The sequence below is a fragment of the Cyanistes caeruleus genome, chromosome 8 (genome assembly GCF_971803275.1).
Source record: "Cyanistes caeruleus chromosome 8, bCyaCae1.hap1.1, whole genome shotgun sequence".
In the NCBI taxonomy this organism is placed as follows: Eukaryota; Metazoa; Chordata; class Aves; order Passeriformes; family Paridae; genus Cyanistes; species Cyanistes caeruleus.
This window is the reverse complement of record NC_141708.1, coordinates 17,277,842-17,283,822: the sequence shown is the minus strand read 5'-3', so window position 1 is coordinate 17,283,822 and position 5,981 is coordinate 17,277,842.

Sequence of the window (5,981 nt, the reverse complement as noted above, 5' to 3'; positions counted from 1 at the left end):
TAGCAGAGCTGAAGCCCTAAGGGAAAAAAAAAAAAAAAAGAAGACAGCAGTACACCAGTACTTCCAATCTGGTTACAAACTGCAGTGAACAGCAAACTTTCCAAATTCTTTTGAAACATTTGAATCCTTCAAGGGTAGCATGATGGATTTAGACTCAAGACACTGAAGAACTATCCAACAAAACTAAGCCTTTGATTTGCACTTAAGTAAATCTTCCTCTGGATTAATCTGCCCGGCTTTGAGATAACATGTAAAATTTTTTTTTTTCCTTAGACAGCCTAACATAAACAAATCCCCCACATGCAGTGAGTGGTGGGACAGCAAAAAGAAAAGCAGTTTGTACTTTCCAAGGAACGGAAAAACACTTTGTCATTCACTCCAGAATTTGGCTTTCAGAAGTGCTGCCAGGGCACTGAGTGTTTGATATTATCTGTCTGCTACCAAGAACTTCATTTAAGCACAGGGAGCTGCCTGCATCACTGGGTGATTCCCAAAACAACAGGGGTCTGGGTAACATCACCTCACCCACTCCTGCTCTCCCTCTGTTAAACATGACAGAGCAATTGGGCTCCAGCCTGAAGAAGCTGGAGGTACTCACACAACTGCATAAACTGGCATTACTGGTCCACCAGGGATACAGGCCAATGAAGGCAGGCTGGCAATTTTTCAGCACTAAATGAACTGGTCATCACTTACTTTTTTACCCTCTTCTCCCATCAGCAGCAGTCTGATGTTCCACTGCTTGCGGCAGGAACAAGACAGTGTTCTAGGATGGACCAAGGTGTGATGAGTTTTTGCCTATCCTGCACAGATTTTATTGAAAAAAAACATGTCTTGATTTCTGGTCCTGAATTCTATGGCCAGTGAACCAAACCTCCATAGTAACACACCGTGCCAGTCCTGGCCGGACTCTGCCCCTCCTCACCCTCCTCACCCAGCCTCTGGCCAGGCTGCAGGGGCTGGCTGCCCACAGCCCCTGTGCCCCGCAGGCTCTGCCCCAGGGGGGAGGCGGCTCCCCGGGGCCGGGCTCAAACGCAGCCCCCGCACAGAGCCCGCTCCCTGCAGGCTGCGTGCGATCACGGCCGCCCAGCTCTGCTGGGGAAACAGATCTCAGCTCCTCAACTGAACGCTACAAAATCCCGCTGTGTCTGTTACTTTGTTTTCCTCACCAGCAATTTCTTAGGAACAGCTGAGCACTCAGATTCCCTGGGACTGAAAGCCAAGCAAACCCAGCTAACACACACAGCTGCTCCTTCATAGGAGAGTGTTTTGCATCTGGCTAAATCGGTGCTCGAAAGCATGGTGGGAAAACACACTTGGATAGCAGTCAATTAACACAACAAAAGACATTTGAAGTAGTCCTTTGCCTGCTAAATGCTATCCCTGCAGCCAGTCTTCTGGGTCTCTACCACATGGATTTTCTTCGTGCTAGGGAAACTTCTCTATTCTCTTCTCGGCACACCTCCGGCAGCACGCTGCTTCCAAAAGGCACAGCCCTCTGGCTGGGACAGCCAAACTGAGCCCAAGTCAGCAATGAGGGTTCTTCAAGCAGTTTCTGCTCAGTGGCAGGTTCCACTGCTGACAAGCCTTTGCCAAATGCCGACGTGTGTACTGCACTGTAGCAGCAGTTGTGGAGCTCGCAGGTGCTGAAGATTCTTTGGCCCTTAGTCTGATGCACTCACACAACTACACTGAAGCACCACTCAGCAGTTTGAAGAAATAAACCTTACACACCTATGTGGAAACTGCACTGATCATGCCAGGACCACCCCACCTGCTCACAAATGCAGGATTGGAAAGCAAACCCAGACCTGTCAGCTCTCAAGATTTCAGCAACAAATCACAAGTTAAAATCCCTTGGACTGAGACCCAAGCCTTGAAGCTCTCAAGTCCACTCAAATTGAGGCAGATCTCTGCTGGAGAGAGGTCGCAGTGCTGCCAGGAGGGAGCATGGACAGACACACAGGCTGCTATTCAGGGCAGTTTCCCACACCTGAAGGGTTCCCTTTTTACACTCCTTTCCAGCAATAGCTGTAGAAACAGCCAGGAGGTTACAGACATTAGTACATTATGTGGAAAGCTAAAGGAATCAAGAGAAGTAACTCATGCCAATTATTTTATAATGCCCCTGGCCTTCACCTACTGCACTGTGCACAGACTGGTGGGGAGAGAGCAGAAAAAGCAGACACCACCTCCAGCTCAACAACTCCTGTTAGAACCAGCTGACTGCTTAATAGAGACATCTTGAATTCAGGGAGTTCAGGCAAGTATGGCATTAGATTATGCCTATATTTACATCTGTCCCAGAGGGCCACATTTCCTGTACTGCAAACCCCACAAGAAGGGGTAATTAGATTTTTCCTTCATTGATGTTTGCCTCTGTTACAGAGGCTTTGGCTTTTTGTTCCTGCAGGAGCTTCCCTGGGGAAACTATTTTCATGAGTTCTACTTTCTCCTTCTGCCTGGCCTTTGCCTGAGCAAGGGTTACAGTGGGCCCCCAACCTCAGGAGGTGTCCAAGGCTGAGACTGGCCAGGATCCCTGCAGAGACCAGCCTCACTCTGCATTAGGCAGCACCTTGCTGAAAGACACCCTCCAAGGAAGGGCAACTGCACAGCAACTGATCTACACTTGTTCATCCCACCTGGACAGGAGATGTCCCCAGTGCATTCTTGTGAGGCAGCGAGCATGTGCATCCCAGAGGTGCCAGCCAGGACACAGACTCCCTGCAAGGCTGAGACTCCTCATTAACACACCACAGCCCAAAGTTGTGGCACAGGGTGCCTGCTAGCATGCAGATGTAGCAAACTAGACTACTTCCCTCCTAGACAGTGTGGCTGGCACCCCCATGTTAAAATCTGAACTTTCTCCAAAAGGCTAAGGGGCAAGGAGTTGGAGTTGTCTCTCATCCTGCTCTCTTCACATATATCATTTCAGCCTCAAAACTGTTTGAGCAGCAAAAGAAGTTCCTGAGAAAAATCTAGTGACAGCATGTGACCTTACCCTTGCAGCACATTGTCAACACCTTAATTCACTTCTGGATAAAATTCTAATAGATTCTGACCTCCAGCATCAGGAAGATTTCTTCAACAGTCATGCAGCTGGGCAGTCTGCTCCTTTGTTCATTCAATACTTGCAGAAACTTTTCAATAGAGTCAATAGCAGGAGCATATATCAGTTTCTTCAAATTGCTAATTCTGTTTCTAGACACTTCTTCCAGCTATTGGCCATCCATAGAGAAATCATTTGGGAATATAGCCATGGCCAAACTTCATTGGGAGAAATGCACTTAAGCCTATAAAGGTCAATGTACATCTTGAAAGGTTGTGTCATTGCAGGAGTTGCAGCTCTATTGACTACTGGCTGCATCTCGACTGTTGCACAACTGGCTCCAGAGAGGCCAGGCAAGGTTTGTTTTCCTGCTCTCTTAAGCACACAGCACAACAAACATTTGACAGCAAAGACATGAGAGCCTGCAAAGTGTTCAGAACATGGACTTCAGTCACATGGCAGCAGCATCCTTTCATTCCTGACCCTTGTGACACGTTTTAGCAAAATGTAATGTATTTCATAGATAAAGGCTCTGCTAAAGCTAGGCTTGAGGTATGACATGCAGGACTCAGCAGGGCTGTGGAACCCAGATTCAAGGTAGAGCTGGGATGGTGGCAGAGTCCTCAGCAAAGGCACAGTGTTTCTGTACATGCCAAGACAAGGCACAAGGGAACTAAGGCTTTCCAGCGAATACGGGGGAGTGTGAAGGAGGAAAGTTTGAACATGTATGTCAGACAAATTTCCCTTAAGGAACCTGAAGTGGCTTGAAAACTTTGGCCTAAGTAGCAGCAACCAGTATCATCCCACTTCACATGGCACAACTCTTACCCCAAATACCCCACCCAGAGGTTATGAGCACACAGCAGCTCAGACCCAGAGCAGATCAAATAACAAATGTCTAGAAAGAACCACATTCCCCCAGGTTTTTCCCAGGGGCTTAGGAAAGAGTAAAGAACGAGTCCATGAGACAAGCTCAGGCACCACAGGGAGAAGAGATGCCCTGGCTGCTTGCAGGGCTGCCAATGCCAGCATGACTCAGTCCTCAGGTGCAAGCAGAGCCCAGGCCAGAGCAGCCAGATGGACAGGACTCGGTGGGCTGGAGCTGGAGGAGCTGAGGAGAAGGACAGCCTGTGGGAGACATTGCAATTCTCTGTACAAAAAGCCTGAATTACACACTGTCCTGGGATCCAAGGGACAAAGCTCAAAGCTGCTCATCTGGCAGCAGTGAAACTTCAGCAATGAGCAGCACAGGGAGTTTGGAGAGAGGTTGCTTTTGGGTAGGTCCCATGCAAATTAAGCCTCTTAACCACTACTGAGAAAGCAACTGAGCAGAACAGCATTTCTGCAAAACTACTTTAATTTTGTTGAATTCACTTCCCTACATAACACAACTGACAAATAAACAGAAAACACGATCTTTTAATAAATACAACATTTGCACTTTTTAAAGATCTTGCAAAACCTAAAACACAGGTTTGATTCCAAACAGTAACAGAGGCAAAAAAGAAATCCATTTCCCAAGTCATCCATCTGTGCTCACACTCCACCCCAGCAGCTGTAGAGCTTCAGTTCTGCCTAATACCTCTCCAGATTTATTGGATGCCCAGCTAAAAAGCACTGATTGTTCCCTGTTGCAGTATTTAGCCATGGGTGAGGAATGTGGGAGGGTCCCATAATATTTTTATGACTATTATATGACCTTCTGTTAGCTTAATGGGATAAGTCACAGGCCCCTCCCTGAAAAGAGGGCAATAATCCCTTGAGATGTAGGCTCATGGAGAGGCATAGAGGTCAAACCAACACTGGAGCCTGAACACTGTTAGGAGTTTTAATTATGAGTTATGAATCTAGGTACTATAGGTTGCTATTTCGGGAGCTGCTAAATTAACATGCAAGTAAGAAACAGGAGGATCTTCTCAAAAGATAGGGCACTTCTGCCTCCCACTCATTAAGGGATGTGAAACTTTCAAGTTCTAACAGCAGTGATTTGTGGTGTCTGATTTATCAAGGTCATAGAGCACCAAGGCAAAATCTTGCCTTCAGTACTGTCTCTCCTTGTGCCAAGGGGAAAGCTAATCCTCCAGAAAATATCTCACCAGCACAGATAATATTTCTTAAAATAGGATATCATCTCCCCTCAGTTCACTTTTCACCTGGAGGAGTAAAATTGAGTGGCTTTTGACTGAAGCTAGATGATGCAACATGTCTCATAAGAAAATGCTGCTAGATTCAATCTGAGTTTTGCAAGCAGACATAAACCTAAAGCAAGAATAACTTCTGCTAGAAGTGCAAATATGAGAGTAAGAAAGCTTGGAGTCATTAAAAGAGAATTTTGCCTCTGGTCAAGACAACTTTTTTCTGCCTTTCTGAAAAAGGCTAAAATTGCCTTTGAATTTCGTGCCAGAGTTGAAACAAATTTCATCATAGGCTACAGGAGATTCAGAATCCTGTGTTACATAATCATAGGAAATTTCATATCCATCCACAAAATGCTGTCACAGATATTCCACAAGGATGCTAAGTCACTGAACTAGGTACAGTAAATGAAATTTGTATCTGCTTGCACTCTTGAGAGGCAACCTTAGCATCAAAATAGGCACGCCAAGCCCTAGCTCCTCTCAGGGCTCAGGATATTCCAGTGTGGATGGGAAAACCCCATTCCCAGGAGAGTGACTGGGGTTTCTGTGGGACTCACCATGGTTGTGGCTGCAGAGAGGGGAGGGTTTCAGCACCTTTTTTTAACGGAGCACTGCACTATTAGGAGCCTTGAAACATTACCTTCCTGGGAACTGCTGCATGCGTTGACTCAAAAGAAGCTGGCAGTTGGGTACAGACCTGTTTAAACCTCAAAACCATGCTCATTTCCCCCTGCTTCCTTTTTTTTTTTTTTTTTTTGCCAGCAATGCACAAAACAGGCTAAAGAGTCAATAAG